Genomic DNA, 18,182 nt, shown 5'->3' with positions numbered 1-18,182 from the left:
CACAATGTATTTTGTCCTAAAACAGCGCTTGTAAAAATATCACCATAAGTATTACTATGAAAAATATTTTCATGAAAAATATCAATTATTATATAGAGTGCGCAGTCCCAATAATACTGGTAATTAAATCCATAGTGAAAGTCCATACACTGTGAAAAAGTCCATTTAGTAAACTGTAAAAAATGCACTGTGCTGTATCACCAAAATAATACCCCCCTGGTACTGCTGTATTACCACGTGCTGAAGTAAAAGACCGCACTCACCAGATGTTGTTGACTCATTTGTTGCATAATATATATATATATATATATATATATATATATATATATTTATTTAAAACAAAAGAGGTAATTCGTGCTTGTTGGTCACCCAGGGACCCGAGGGTATCTGTCAACTGTAGACTGGTATCCTCTCCTCCCGATGGTGTGACTCAGTGGTTCCAGTGGCAAATCAATCAATAATTAAAAAAAAGAAAGAAAAAAGGCTTCTTATAGCATAAAAAAGCTTTGTATTTATTATTAAAAAGCATTTGCTTATAAACACTGTATAAAACCCCATACATGTAAACCTAAACTCTCCAGACATACAGAAAGCCACTGGGCATCCATGTGCATTTCCCCTTAGCCGTAAGTTTTGCACCATGAAATACGCTTGATGCGTTTCGTCATCACATGACAGCTTCTGAAGACTTTCTTTTTACATTGTATGGACTTTCACTGTGGATTGAATTACCAGCAATATTGTGACTGAGGACTTCATGTGTATGTATATATATATATATATATAGATATATATATATCTATATATATAACTTTCCTTTTTGAAATAGACATATGAGTGCTACCAGCATTGCTGCAGAGGTTAAAGGGGTGGGAGGTCAGCCTGTCAGTGCTCCGCGCACACTGCATTAAATTGGTCTGCATGGCTGACATCCCAGAAGGAAGCCTCTTATAAAGATGATGCACAAGAAAGCCCACAAACAGTTTGCTGAAGACAAGCAGACTAAGGACATGGATTATTGGAACCATATCCTGTGGTCTGATGAGACCAAGATAAACTTATTTGGTTCAGGTGGTGTCAAGCATGTGTGGCAGCAACCAGGTTAGTAGTATAAAGACAAGTATGTTTTGCCTAAAGTCAGGCATGGTTGTGAGAGTGTAATGGTCTGGGGCTGCATAAGTGCTGCCAGCACTGGGGAGCCACAGTTCATTTAGGGAACCATGAATGCCAACATGTACTGTGACATACTGAAGCAGAGCACTATCCCCTCCCTTCGGGGACTGGGCCTCAGGGCTGTATTCCAACATGATGACGACCCCAAACACACCTCCAAGATGACCACTGCCTTGCTAAAGAAGCTGAGGGTAAAGGTGATGGACTGGTCAAGCACGTCTCCAGACCTAAACCTTATTGAGCATCTGTTGGGCATCCTCAAACAGAAGGTGGGGGGAGCGCAAGGTCTCTAACATCTACCAGCTCCGGGATGTCGTCATGGAGGAGTGGAAGCGGAATCCAGTGGCAACCCATGAAGCTCTGGTGAACTCCATGCCTAGGAGGGTTAAGGCAGTGCTGGAAAATAATGGTGGCCACACGAATTATTGACATTTTGAGCCCAATTTGGACATTTCACTTAGGGGTGTACTCATTTTTGTGGGCAGCTGTTTAGACAATGATGGCTGTGTGTTGAATTATTTTGAGGGGGATAGAAAACTTACACTGTTATTCAAGCTGTACACTCACTACTTTACATTGTAGCAAAGTGCAATTTCTTCAGTGTTGTCACATGAAAAGATATACTGTAATAAAATATTTACAAAAATGTGATATATATATATATATATATATATATATATATATATATATATATATATATATATATATATATATACATACATAAACACACACAGACACACACATTCAAAAATAACAAATGCAATGCTGTAAAAATCTAAATGTATGGGTTCGATTGATTCATCAGTAGTTTACAGTATTTTAAAATTCATCTTGATTCACAATGATCTATATTCCTCAAATTGTATCATAAGCCCTTAAACATTAAATCATGAAAACGTAAACATATGTCTTAGTTTGCGTAATCATTTATCACTCATTTTTTTTAATGTTTGCGTTTTTAATGACACATAATAAAATGTTACATTTTAAATGGTCTAAAAGAATGCATTTGGCTATGCTGGGGGTTTTCATCAGATTAATATTTCATTGGAGAAACTGAACAGTTTATTTTTAGTGACCTAATGCAGAAATCAATGTGAGCACGTTAAATATTAAAACACCTTTGGGCATGAACTGATAAAATAAATGAACTATTGAATAAAGAGACTGGAACAAGCAAATTCAAAAGCAGTGAGCTTTATAATCATTTTTTAATATATAATGTGCCAGAGAGTTAAAAAGGATACATAAAGGGGACATCAGAAATAAAATCCTGAAATCTAATAACATGTAGAGATGAAAGAAATAATTTACAAATTAGGTAAATTGCAAATTTCTGCTTTTTCCTGAATATATGTAAACAGATTCGTCAATTCTGTGGAGAATCATACAACTCGTGAATTGTGATTGCCTGGATCCTGTGGTTCTCGTTAAAATATACAAATCTATATATAAATATTTAGGGCAATTAAATACTACTATAATATGACAATGCCTTGTTTGTCCTTAGCTATTCTGAACTTTGATATTGATAGCTTCCCCACCTGCTTCTGAGTCTTAGATACACATATTCTACTAGCTGCAAGATTAAATATCACTAGACATTGGAAAAAGGATATTGCTCCTAATCTAATGGAGGTTATTGAGTCATTCCAAACATATTATACCTATGAAAGAATGCTAGCATACCAAAAAGATAAAACTGTTCTGTGTGAAAACGTTTGGAAACTGTGGTCACATTGGATTTATGCTAAATGATTACATTAGCTTGATTACTCAGCATATGTTTTCTACTAGCTTTATATTACCGTATAAAATACGGCACAGACCTGCATTGTTTTCTCTTTTTTTGTTTCTATGTTTAATATGTTCTCTTTCTTTTTTGAACATATATATGAAATTTCATGTCAGACTGTATGGCTGCTCTAGGCAACTTACCATGGTACCTATTGTACATTTAATATTCTAGCTAATATACTAACCATGTTATCAAAATATTGTATAAAGAATACATGCACATAGGAGCTCAGTCTGCAATGCATATTGTTTTCTTGTAATTTTTTTTTTAAATCAAACGAAAATATTGAACTTGCAAAAAAACAAAAAAAAACATTGAATGAAAACATGTATTACCAAGTCTGCTACAAGCTGCCATTTGGACAACGTTTAGTTTGTAGGAGGTTTGATGAACCGTTGATGTTGTGTCTGTAGAAAGCACGGATATAATAGTGACACCCGTTATTGTTGTCCCGCCTGTCCTGGCCAACCTGGTCTCTGCATTGGGGAATGTTTTGAACGCTACCACACCCTAGTGGAGTATTAGTGTAGGATACAGCATGGCACAGTCTAGGGCACACTTACACAGGGTCTCAAAAGATGTTCGATGGCTATCATCATTTTCAGAGACCCTAAGTTGGAATGTTGAAGAAAAAAAAGTATAAAAAAAAAAAAGTGTAAAAAAAAAAAGAAATAGAATAAAAAAGCTAAAAATAGCTGTCATTTGAGTTATTTTTCTTTTCTTACTCTGCTCTTCTACTCTTTCTACTTTTACTGTACTTTGTTACTGTTTTTCATTGGTAACCATTTTTCACTTTTCAGGTACCAATGTAATGTTTTATTTCTATTCTATTGTTAACCAGTTTGCCTTGCAGGAACTCATCAGTTCCCACACTGATTTTATATATTCTGACACAAACAGCGTTTGCGCTCACCATATATGGAAATCTCTGTTGGCAGCGCTGTAGGAGGTGATTTCACCACCGCAGTTACAAAAAACAATAGGTATACATGGCGTTTGTCATGTATACCCATCATTAGAAAGTGGGTTGGATGTTTTGGGTTGTTGAATGATGGGTATACTACACATTTTCTGGAAGATATTTCTTCATCCACATCGATCGATGTGGATGAAGGAATCTGTTAGGTTCTCTTTTTTTCGTTCAGCCCACAGGCTGCATGAAAAAAAAATACAATATATGGCAAACAAGGACCAGCAATGTACTAGTACATTGCTGGACTTTGAGTGGTTATACCAGGATGATGCCTGCAGATTTAGGCATCATCTTGGTATCGTTTTTTACAGCCAGCAGTCGGCTTACATGTAAAAGCAATCCTAGTGGATAATTGGCCGCTAGACTGTTTTTACAAGCAGTGGGAGGGAACTCACCCCTCCCACCGCCTGCCGCAGTTTATTTCAGGCTCTCCTGTCCCACCGGGTAACCAAAGAGTGCAGCCGGTGGTTCAGTCATCTAACCATAGAGCTGATTAGAGATGAGAATGGCTCCAATCATCTCTATGGCCTAAGATACCGGAAGCTACAAGCATTTCATGACTTTGGTTTTGCCAGAAATAAACAGCGCCATTAGGAAAGCATGTTATCACACCAATCTTGGTGTGGTCAGATGCTTTAAGGTCAGAGGAGAAATCTAAAATGTCTAAAAGAACCCAATTTAAAAAAAAAAGAGTACCTGTCACTGCAGATTACTATCATAGGGGATATTTAAATTCACTGTGATAACAATAAAAATTATTAAAAAAAAAAAAAAAATTAAGCTCCCCTGTACCCGGCAAAGGTGCACCACAAGCGTTGGTCTAGTGTCATATGTAAACAGCAATTGCAGCATGCATGTGAGGTATCGCCACGAACTCCAGGTCAAGGGCGGTAATTCATGCAGTAGACCTCCTCTGTAAGTCCAAAGTGATAACCCGCAAAGACTTTAAAAGGCTTTTAAAAATGTGCGTATTTTTTTGCCGCTGCACGAGTGTGTGCAATTTTAAAGCATGTCATGTTTGGTATCTATGTACTTGGCATAATATAATCTTTTAAATTTTACCAAACAATTAGGAATTATATAGTGTATTTGTGCAGTAAATTAAAAAAAAAGTGTTTTTTTTTCACAAAAATTGCGTTTGGAAAATCTGTGCACAAATGAAAAAAATTGCAATATATTTTGGGGTGTAATTACACATATACCCATGGCATGCGTGAGCAACCTTGTGTAAAAAAAAAAAAATATATATTTTTTTTAGTCATTTTTTAAACACCTGTGACAAAAAATTAACTATTCAATGGGCTCAGCATGCCTCTCAGGACATTCCTTAGGATGTCTACTTTCCAAAAAGTGGTAATTTGGGGGGGGGGAGGGTGGTACTGCACTGCCATTTTAGTAAAGTATATGATGTTCTATGAAGAGGGGCATAGCCATTCCAAGTAATAATACATTTTACTTTGCAGAATGCTTGGCAAATTTTACATGGAAAACAAAAAAAGGCCTTTTGCTTTCTGCATTTATTTCAGCGTTTTTGTGTTTGGCACTGTTGGTAGAAGATTAAAATGGAATTAAAAAGGTATTTATAATATTAAAATGTTTAATTTTGTCAGCATCCCTTTTCCATGTTTAATTAATTTATAGGCCCTTCATGGCTGTTAAGGCATTAGAATAGGTCAATTAGAAATACCCTTAACTGTGATAAACACTATATTGTATATAGTATAGGCCTGTTCTGAGTGGAACCTGTCCTGTTAAACTGCTGTATGGTCTTGGCCACTGTGCTGCAGCTCAGTTTCAGGATCTTGGCAATATTCTTATAGCCTAGGCCAGCTTTATGTAGACCAACAATTATTTTTTTTCAGATCCTCAGAGCGTTCTTTGCCACGATGTGCCTTGTTGAACTTCCAGTGACCAGTATGAGAGAGTGAGAGCGATAACACCAAATTTAACACAACTGTTCCCCATTCACACCTGAGACTTTGTAACACTAACAAGTCACATGACAACGGGGAGGAAAAATGGCTAATTGGGCCCAATTTGGAAATTTTTACTTAGGGATGTACTCACTTTTATTGCCAGCAGTTTAGACATTAATGGCTGTGTGTTGCGTTATTTTGAGGGGACAGAAAATTTACAGTTATACAAGTTGTACACTCACTACTTTACATTGTAGCAAAGTGTCATTTCTTTAGCGTTGTTACATGAAAAGATATAATAAAATATTTTTAAAAATGTGAGGGGTGTACTCATTTTGTAAAATACTGTATTACTTTGTTTTTTTTATTTTTCTAGACTATTTTCTGCATCTACTCCTGAAGAAGTGGAGATCAATCCATGAAACGCGTAGAATTATAGGATGCATAGAAATGTTTGGATTATTTATCCTCTGCCATTCCAATTTTAATTCAATATTTTGACATACTATATTGACATACTATGTAATGCTATTTACATCATATGTACTTACATATTGTTCTGTGATGATCATGTTTATTTTTTAATATTATGAAGCTCAATGACATGTTTTTTACCTTATTGTATCATGTTTGTACATTATTTTTATTGATACCATGTAATAAATTTACTATTATGTATACTATTGATTTTTCAAGTGATAAGCCTAGTTTAAAGTCTCCTTGACCTATGTTTTTTCTTTTTTTTTGTATACAATTGAGATGGAGGCTCATCACTTATGGTGCTACGGACCGCATTCTTTCTTTATATACAGTAGGCATGACCAAGAGTGAAAGCTAGCTAATTTTACAGAGCATGCATTAAAACAAAATATTTTAAATACAAATTGGGTTGATTTACTTAGTGAAAATAGGCTGGTCACTTTGATGTAAAGTTGCACTTTTTATTGCAATTATGTCCAGAACTGAGCGAATGTGGGGTATTCTGCACTTTCATCTCTCCTGTTCAATCCCTACAGTAAATCTACAAAAAGACACTCTGGATTGTGCCTATGTTTTTAGGTGTGCTTGGGAACTGGTACCAGGAGGACCTGGCAGCCTCTGAGCAGATAAGGGAGACCTTAGTTAGTAAGAGCCCATCCAAGGCTCGCTACACTAAATTAGGACAACCTTTACTTTTGAATGGGCTGACAGTGCACTTCAATGCACCAAAAACACACTTTCAGTATTTTTTAGCAACACAGCACCGGTTGTATGCACTGGTGCACTGTACTGTATGTGCATTGGCAGCTAGAGTACAAGTGCCTTGAGATGCCATTTGAAAGAATAGCATCCTAATGCTTTTCATATCATACATTAACAACAATGTGGTAATGCACAGTAAAATACACGCAATGCACCTGTGTGAATGGGCTTTTTTGAATAAACAGAACCCTACATCTTTCCCAAGCACTGGATACACTTCAATAATCAGGCATGAAGTCCATATAAAAGGTGGATAAATAAATGTAATCAGTAATTTTATATGGTTCTTTTTAAAAACTCTGCAGACTGATCCATTAGTAAAAATAATATATTTTTTTTCAGCACAGTATGTATGGTATAATTAAGTATTATTGGTGTGACATTGTTGTTATCAAATGTACAAAGCTATGCTCAAAGGAAGCTAGTGCACAATGACAATGTAGGGTGATTGAATGATGAATCAAAGCCTGTGAACATCAGAATTATTCCACTTAACCTTGATATTTTTTTTTTTTTACAGATTCATCTCCTACATTTTCAATTCTTTGTGAAACATACAATCATTTTCACTTATTTATTTTCACGTTTTCAACTAACCTTCCATTCATCTCTGCAGAAAGCAATTAAAAACTATTTCTGATTTTATCTTGAGTCCTTGTAACAATACAAATGATCGTATCTGAAAACATTTAAACTCTTTCATGGTCAGAGAGTTTCAAGGTTTAATTTATTACCTGCAAGTTCATTTGACTGTTCTGTATCACCTTGTGTTGGCATTCCATCCAAACACAAATCAAATACTTCTGATGCCCCTGCTTTAACAAGGGATTGTACTTGGTACATTAGCTCTGCACATTTCTTCATAATGAATTAGGGTAGCTAGAGTTTGATACATAAAAGGTACGTCCTATTTTTACTTTATTCATTTTTTGGGTGTAAGGTTTTTTTTTTCAACTTTCATACATGTTGTAGCAGCTAGATTACGATACTGGCACTGTTGAGTGTAATCTGTCCATCTGATGCCCCTGTAGTTGACTTTGTGAGGTTCCCAAGAGTTTAATTCGTGATTCAACTGGATAGAAATTATCCATTGTATGTACAACATACCTTTAAACTAATTGAAGCTATCCCTTGATAAAGTCACGTGCGTAGTGACGCAACGCGACGGGAGGAGCCGGGTGACGTCACTTCCGTGTTTACGGCCGTAACCGGAAGTTTCCCTGTGTACCGCTTGCAGCGGTGTCTGCTCGTTTTTATGCTCTCTGATGTAAGTGCAATACTTTTCTTTAAATAAACCGTTTCAAAGATACTGCACCATGAGCGTTTTCTTTTACATCTCTATGAGGCTGGATTGGAGCCCCTGATATAGGATTGTGCAGCGGAGGACCCATACCACTATATGTGAATCACCGATTACTACAGAGATCCTGCCATCCATCCATCCGAGGAGGCTGCCTGTAGAGCGTTTTTGGAATACACCATCTTTATAATGGATTACACACATGCATTTTCCCTGTGTGTTTGAGGTAAGGGCCACTACACACTTTAAAGCATCAAGATTTGGATTATACTTTCTATATCTATCCCACTTGTTTTTGGACACTTTTGTGGAAGTTTTTTGCATATAGGAGTGCATGCTGGTTTACACAGTGATTCATCTTATTTGATTGATTTGGACATTCATTTTGCAGCATTTTTATTTTATGCATTTATGGTTTATTTATTTACTGTGACATTGGCATTGTCAGATTGACTGATTTCATTTGAGTATCATTTTGATTCGCCACTGGTTGAAGCACGATCTGATTTATGTATTTTATTTTTGTGACACTATTGGATTGACTGATTACACACTAGCATTAATTTTGGATTCACCATTGGTTTATTCACTACACATCTCATTTGCACTTTCTTTGTTTTTATGAATTAGCGCCGATCCTGCTCACTTTATATCATTATCACTCACGGTGGGGACACCGATTCAGATTGGCAGCTTGTTCACTTTATTGATTTTATTATTTTCCGCATTCATCAGATTCCTCGTTTTTTACTAAACAGAAAGTAGATATTGACTGTTCTTATGAAATTCTATTTTATAATTTGTAAATATCTCTGATGTTTTCAGGTTGTGTTTGCCTGTGAAATGTGTAGAACCATCCTCTCTCCACTAAATTATCATCCCTTTCATTTGACTAGGGGGAAGGGGGGAGTTTGTAGAAACATGAATATACTAATTTAGTTGATCAGTTTGAGTAGGGGTGAAGCATATGGAGGTTGAAAGTATGTTTAGGTTGTACTACTTATTTAATTGTTACTTTAATTGTTATTATATACCTTTAATTGATGTTAGTAAATATTATTTTTCTAAGTATGTGCTGTGTGGCATTAAAAAAGTTGAACTTTTCCTTAGTTGGTAAAAGTGTTTAAATAAAAAAGAATCTGTCAGGATATACATTTTTAAAAAGTTTACTATTAATTTATTTTAGAAGGTGTTCAAGGGCCATAATCCACTTACCAATTACCCACAAAAAAAAAAAAATGTGTATGGGATCCCTTGGAAAAGAAATGACCTTTGAAGGAGTGAAGAAACAGGTAATCTAATTTAACTATAGGGGTTAAATTTAGTTTTTTTTTTTTTTTTTTTCAAGGACTACTAAAGGGTAGTCATAAAAATGGCAGATGCACAATGTGTACAATGCTTGACTGCTTGAGAGAATATGTCACAGCTGGCAGGCAACTATCTATTTGCAACTTCAGGGTCCATGCACACTAGTTGGCAGAAAAAACGCCAGAACCTCTAGCAGAAAAAAAGTGGCACAAAAAAAACACCCCATGGAGCATATTGTACACATGTTTAGGTGTGTTTATGAGCATTTTTCACCAGAACACTCCCTTTGCTAATTTTTCATTCACAAATGGCCACAGTGCATTGCAAAGTATTATTTTGGGTGTTATCAGGTGCCATTTCAGACTAAAAGCACAGAGAGGAAAGCAGACTGTAGATACAATATTGGGAGATCAGAGAGCTTTGCCTTTCTACTCTGCATTAAGTATGAATAACAAAATTTAGGAATTATTCCTGCCGATTTTGTTGAGGAGGATCACCAGACAATTGGAAGACAAGAAACCCAGATATCGATACTGGATGATATATATATATATATATATATATATATATATAGATATACATTTCATTCCACTTCATGATTGTGTCCCACTTGTTGTTGATTCTTCACAAAAAATTACAGTTTTATATCTTTATGTTTGGAGCCTGAAATGTGGCAAAAGGTCGCAAAGTTCAAGGGGGCTGAATACTTTCGCAAGGCACTGTGTATATATATATATATATATATATATATATATATATATATATATATATATATATATATACCCAGATAGCAAGGATAACTTTGCACACATTTGTGGTAGTGTTGAATTGTAAGTCTTGTTAAGTTGCTGCACATTTTCACTAGCAAGTTGTGCACTTGCAAAGCACTTGACATACAAGATCTAGTTGACAATTTTCCAATTTGCAGCAAATTTGTGTGGCAAGTCTCTAGAAAGAGCAATATTGCAGTTGTGAGTCTACAGCAAGAGCTCTGCAAGTCTACAGCATGAAAATTCAGCTACAGTGACCCCTGTGGTGGGATGACTATTGCACAACATAACTGAGCCAGAACTTGCAGCAGACTTGCAGAATGTTTGAAAAGAAAGTTGATCTGTAGTCATGCAAAGCAGACTTGCTGCAATTGTGCAACAAACTTGTCAAGTCTAGCAAAAGCTTAGTAGTGATCAAGCGCGATGTATTTGTGTAAAACCCATCGATCTATCCTGTTGATGCTTGACATACATGAATAAAGGATTTTACTTAATTCAAGTTTTGCGGTGGAGTGCGGACAATTTCTTCTATATCTGCATACTACAGTGGCGAAGCCTGGGCCTGGACCCATGCTGGATTGCTGATTGCTTATTCACCTGAGCGGTGTACACACAGTTTGGTTCTAGCAATAGCTTAGCAAGTCATTTTCAAACTTGCAGCACAATTGCTTGCTATCTGGGAATGTGTTACATAAAAAAAAAAAAATAGCACAAATGGCATGTTATTCTCTATGATGCCTGATTTCAGAAAATATATAATGTTGGGGGGGTGTATGTAATCTACAGGGCTAACATGATCTTTTTAACATTCAAAAACGGCTCTGTCAAAAAAAGAGTAATAACATAGCAAAGGATTTCCAATAAGCACTATAAGTTATCTAACGAGATACTGTTGAGTCACTGAGACAGGCTGAAATACATGATATATTTTTCCATTAAAAGCTAAAGAATCCTAAAATCAAAGCATATCTAAAACAGACAATTAAAATGCAATATTTTGCAGTAACATATTTCTTGGCCAGGGGTGACAACATTCCCTCATCATACTGTATCTATGAAAGAACAGTGTTGTCACCCTAGGGCAGGACACCATGTTCTCCATAAAATAAAGGGGAGGAGTTCTGTATTTCTCTATGTTAACTAGGAACAATGCAAAAGATAAGATAAGATTGTAGTACAGGTAAAAAGCAGAGAGTAGTTTAAAGCGGAGTTCCGGGCACAGAAAACATTTTTCAGTGAACATACCCCCGGGACAGTCAGGGCTAGTACATTCCACAATGGCTAGCCTCTGATCTGTCCCGGTTCGCACTTACCTGCAAGATGAAATACTCACTTATAAAATTTCTTCCACAGCGTTGCCATCTCTCTTGTGGGCAGCTGAAGCCGGCGCGGTCCTCTTCTGTGTCTTCTTCCGTGTCCTCTTCTCCCAGAATGCGCCTGCACCGGCCCCTCTCGTCACTTCCGGTGTGGCGCCGCATTCCTCCACAGCTTCTGGGCATGCCCAGAAGCTGTTTAGTAGGGGAATGCGGCGTCGCCCTGGAAGTGACGAGCGGGGCCGGTGCCGTCTCATTGATTCCTGGGAGTGAAGACGTTCAGCTCCCAGGAATCATCGCAAGACAGGAAGTGACGGCGGAGCCGCGGCGCTGAGGGAGGAAGTACACTGAGGTGAGTATTTTCGATCTTCAATTACAAGGTGAGTAAAAAAAAAAAAAAACCTAACTATCCAATTCCTTTTCAGAAATGTTGTCTGCTTTAAAGCGGAGTTCCGGGCACAAAATCGATCTTTTTTTTTTGTGCCCGGAACTCCGCTTTAAAGCAGACAACATTTGTAGTGACAGGTATTTCTTTTGTACTAGTGGAACAGATATAACAAAATTGCATATTTAACAAACAGGACTGAAAGAAGTTTGTTTAGGATTTTCATACACTTTAAAGAAATCTTCGACTTAGCATCTTGCTATATGTTTGGAAATCTGTGCAACAACAGAATTAGCTGAATCATGTTGGGTTCTATAGGTAGCTAAATTTTATTTATTTCTTACAAAAAAATTTCACTTTACACTTCCTCTTTCTTGAGATATACATATTAGTTTACACTTAAAAAAAGAACCAATAATATTCACAAAGACATTAAAATTAAGTGTAAAGTCTCATTAAAAAAAAAATAACAAACATGTTATACTTACCTGCTCTGTTTCAGTGGTTTTGCACAGAGCAGCCCAGATCCTCCACTTCTCGGGTCCCTCTTTGACTCTCCTGAATGCATTAAGATAAAAAAAAACCTTCTGCCTTTACAACCCCTTTAAGGATCTGTTTAAAGTGAAGTTCCAGGGGGCGTTGCTAGCCGCAGAACATGGCGGATGCCTAATTCCTGAGCTCCGGCGAGGCTCCAGCTAAACTGACCCAAGCTAAAGAGGGAGGCTTTGTTTTTCCCCCAAATTGCCACCTACTGCTCCCCTACACCATGCGCTATCATGCCGCACAGAAGACAAACACAGTCCAAACCACGGAAGCTGACCTCCTCCCTCTTCCAGGCCAGCGGCGGGGACTCTCAAGATGGCACCGGCCTCCTCCCGCGATGATGTGCACTCTTCATCCCGGTCCTATGCAGAGGCCCTGGCTCAAGGAAAGACTCCACATCAGTCCTCCTCTCCTGCAGCTTCCACACCACTGAGCAGGAGCCCAGCTAAATTGCGGCCCAGGCTGGAGGATCAAAGGCCATCTTTAGGTGAGCTACACAGCCCTGACTTCCTAGACAGCAGTAGAGAACTTCCTGACTCCATACTGTCTTTTCCTACATCTAACCAGCCACTAATGGACACAACTATGAAAGATATGCTGGTGTCCCTCAGGGACTCGATCCACTCTGATATTATGCAACTGACCAAACATTTTACCTCTGAAATCAATGCTTTGGGCTCCCGAGTGGATCATATAGAAAACAAGATGGACGAATTTGCTCATACTGTAAATGACTTGATTGACACGAGGAACAGACTGAGGATCAGGCCTGGATTAGAACGAAGCTTGCGGACCTTGAGGACAGGTCTAGGTGCAATAATCTTAAGATCAGAGGCATTCCTGAATCAGGCATCAGAGCTGCACCAATACGCGTTAACCTTGTTTAAAACTTTACTGCCAGATGTACTCGATCCTGAACTACTTCTGGACAGAATCCATCGTATCCGCAAGCCAGCCTTCTTGCCAGATAAAGTGCCTAGAGACGTGTTGCTGCGCATCTATTTTTTTTATATGAAAGACTAGCTAATGGCGCTCTCCCGCAAACAGGGGCCTTTCCCTTCCCCCTACACAAATGTTAAATTTTTTTAAGACTTTTTACAGTTCACTATGCAACTCCGGAGAAGGTTGAACACAATTACTAAGGCCCTGCGGAATCAATCTATTGTTTATAAATGTGGTAACCCTACCAAACTGCTGGTAACCAAAGATGGGCAACAACGCTCCATTTTCCTCATTGGAGGTCGGCCTTCAGCTTCTCCAGAGCTGGGGCATTGTTCCAGACCGGCCGCAACGGGACAGACGTCAGGATGACCTAGCTTGCAGAAGCGCGACTTGATGCTGGGGTGTGAAACCCCCCTCTTTCTGAAGCCTTACCTTCCTGCCAAGGATGGCTGGATAGCCTTCCGTGCGAGGCCTTGACTCTTTCCCTTAGCCAGTAGACTAAACCCCTTTGCCTACTGGAGCAGTTAGATGTTACACTGCTTACGGATCTGAGATCCAACCTTTTACCTTATTTCCTTCTTGTTTCAGCTTGTGTGTTTTTTATTCCTTTTTTTTTTGTTTGTTTTTTTTTCCCCACATGAAGTTCTTCACACTGCCACATCTTGGACTGCTTCAAGGCCTTTCATCTGAGTCTTTTCAGCGAATGTTTGTGTACCTTCTGACCATCCGGATCTTGCCGCCCGCTGCCTGGCTACCTCTCATAAGTTTGATATCAACACTCTTAGCTCCTCCATTTTACATCAGACATGTCAATTAACCTTATGTCCCTGAATGTCAGGGGTTTAAACCATCCTGCCAAATGGAATTCCCTTTGGCGTGAGGCCATCATTCGTAAAGCGGATGTCCTCTGCATTCAGGAAACTCATTTCCACCAGGCTTCTCCCCCGACATGTCTACACTGCAGCTAATAACATATCTACATGGCATCCATGCCCGCAAAAAAAAGAGGGGTCATGATAGCTTTGAGAGACACTCTGTCCTTCACGTTGATTGTTCTGTCCTCCCTATGTGTGAGGGTACATAGATTGACAGGCAGTATAACCCTGATTTCCTTCAATGCATTGACAAAGGAGCAAGGTCCAACTTCAACTTTTATTGCAAGGAAATACGTGAAAGTGAGAGAGGTAAAACTGTGGAACAGAAAAGAGAATACACTTACTAATGTATACTGACATGTGGCAATGCATATAAGACATTACTGTACATAGCAATGCAAATACAAGAAATGTACACAAGATGTAAGTTACACAAGACATAGATACAGGATGGTAATGTTAAGCATCCATAAGAGTATACACAGTTATATACTGAGCAGCATGCTATCTTATCTGCATGAGAAGTAAGGTCCCTAGCTGCTAACTATAGACTGTAATCACAGACACTTTACTATGCATAAAGAGTTAAACTACAACATGAAGTAATAAAGTACACACCAGCGATGCCGCCATAAACTAGGATGAGGGAGGATGCAACTAGCCGTGTTTCCTCTAGCCGAGTTCCTGTAGAATGCAAGATATGGAGGGAAGATGATGTCACCAAAGTTCATAGGTGATAGCTATGGTAGCTGAACTGGGACTAACTGTTCTATATATGTAATATGTGATATATGTAAATGGCCACTAGATGGCGCTGGTACAGCATGAACAGTAGGTTACACAGTAAATTACACATTGTGAAAACTCTCATAAGAATAACATGACAATATAATGATGAAGACATGTCATTGATATCTAAACTTGAAGATCCAATGGGCAGATATCTCATTTTGGTTTGCGTGATTAACTCTGCCTTATACACCATTGTGAATCTGTATGCTCCCAATACACATCAGATCCATTTTCTGAAGAAATTACTTCGGAAAATTGAGACTGTTAAACAAGGCGCGACTCTTTTTTGCAGAGACTTAAATTTGACACCGAACCCCCAAATTGACTCTACCTCTGTGTGTAAACGCAACCCTCTCTCACTACAGATGCTCACTCTTGGTGATTCCTTTGCACCAACTTCAGCTTTCGTTTGGCGGCTGAACCAGTCACTGCTCCACCGATTGGATACCAGGGGCGCATTGGAAAGCAACCTTAAAGTTTTTTTTTATTTAAATGCTGGATCTGTTGATAACCCTTGTACCTTGTGGAATGCCCACAAATCGTACATGCGTGGTATATTTATAAAATTGGGTTCTGGTGTTAAGAGGGCAAAGCAGCAGCGGATTGATTCTATTTGGATATTAAATTACTTGAAACTCAAAATAAACTCAACCCGACCCCTGACCTCTCTACCAGCTTGACGTCCCTTTGATCTGACCTTAGAGATCTTTTACTAGACTCGTATGACAAATCTATTAGACAATTGCGTATGACCCACTACACCAGTGGCAACAAGGCAGGCAAGTTCTTGGCCCAAAGACATAAATCCTAAATTCCCCATCTATCTCACCATGTCACTGGAACTAAAGCATATAACCCCCGGGCCATAGCTGACACTTTTAGTGACTACTATAGATCTCTCTACAACCTTGAGGAGGATGCCAACACTCCCCAACCCACTCCGACTGACATAGATGATTTTTTGGACTGTGTAAATCTTCCTAGCTTAAGTGATGCCCAGCTGCAACAACTCAATGCTCCCTTTACGATCCCAGAGATCTCCAAACGTATCAGCTCTCTGCCGTGTAATAAATCTCCTGGCCCAGATGGCTATGCCAGAGAATATTACAAGGAAATTTGCAATATTTTGTCCCCCTGCAGGTGCCTCGAATCTGCTGTGCCTCGTCCTCACTGCCAAAATAAATAGAATTTAGACGCTCTTATAGTGACTTTGTCTAAGCCGGGTAAAACACCCGATGTTCCCCAAAATTTCAGGCCGATATCCCTGCTGAATGTGGACCTGAAGCTATACGTAAAGCTACTGGCCTCTAGGCTGGCGGAGGTGCTGCCTGACCTGGTGCACGCAGACCAATCAGGGTTTACTAAGGGCAGACAAGCTACTGATGCCACCAGGAAAATTGTTGACCTGATTCATTACGCTAATATCTCTTAGACGCCCTTCAAACTACTAGCTTTGGACGCTGAAAAAGCATTTGACTGCATTCACTGGGGATATCTACTGAAAGTACTGAAAAAACGTTTGGGTTCCGAGGTCAAATATTGTCAGCTGTGCTAGCCTTGTTCCGCCCGAGTATACATCAGAGGCATGCTCTCTCGGTCATTTTCTATTACTAATGGAACCGACAGGGGTGTCCGTTATCCCCGTTGATTTTCAACCTACTGATTGAACCCCTAGCCACGTATATTAGATCGCATCCCAGCATCAGAGGATTTGACACAGCGGGCCGTTCTCATACTATTGGCCTATTAGCCGATTACATTCTTCTGATGTTGACAGATGTGGAATCCTTCCTAAAAGCAACTTATGACGCCTTACTGTTATTCCAAAATGTGTCATATTACAAATTGAACGCTACCAAATCACATATCTTAAACATAGGTCTTCCTACGGAGACAAAACTACTGCTAGAAAAGATTTACCCCTTTCAATGGCAAGACACTAGTATAGACTATCTGGGGATAAAGCTCACAAGAGTACTTGCTTTACTGTTTAAGACTAACTATTCCCCCTTTTTGCCAGAGCTAAACTCCAACCTGATGCATATCTCACAGGTAGAGCTGTCCTGGCTCGGCCGATTAGCGGCGTTTAAAATGTTAGTCCTTCTGAGACTCCTTTATCTCTTTCAGATGCTGCCAATCCCTGTCCCCAGGTCGTTCCTTACTAAACTACAAACTGCGGTTAATAAGTTCCTTTGGCAAAATAAATGCTCTAGATGTGCTTTCAGTAAACTCATACGCCATAGAAGGGCTGGGGGCTTGGGTCATGTCAATCTTAGGGATTATTACCTAGCTTCCATACTGGCTCAGCTACGGAACTGGTTTGTGCCGTCCCGAGCTGTTCTTGGGTGCACCTTGAGTCTGCTCTTACGCCGGGCAGACACCTACTTGCCTTACTGCTTTCCTAGCTGTTTAAACAGTGCTCCCATCTAGATCTTCCACTACCGGTACAGGCTACATTGTGCACGTGGAAACATTTGACCGAGTCCGCTAAGGTGGGCCGGATGGTCGCTATCTCAGTTCCCTTGGAGGTCTGTTCCCTAGCGATCCCTAACTTAAATTCTAGACAGTGGCTAGATAGGGGAATAGGTGCAATACATGATTTACTGGACATAGACAATATTAGACCCTTCTCGTACCTCCAGCACCACTATGGTCTCCCACCGAACGAATATTTCACATATATGCAGATTTCTTCCCTACTGCGCTCTTGCTCCGACAAACATTGTCTTGTCCCGGCCCAGATAGCTGATTTTTTTACAAGCCCCTACCACTACTAATAAAGGGATATCTTTAATATACAGATACTTGGGAGATAAGATGACTTTTATCAAACATAACTCTCATCTTGCATA

This window comes from Pelophylax lessonae (genome assembly GCF_965119305.1).
Source record: "Pelophylax lessonae genome assembly, chromosome: 9".
Classification (NCBI taxonomy): domain Eukaryota; kingdom Metazoa; phylum Chordata; class Amphibia; order Anura; family Ranidae; genus Pelophylax; species Pelophylax lessonae.
This window is presented reverse-complemented; position numbering follows the sequence as displayed.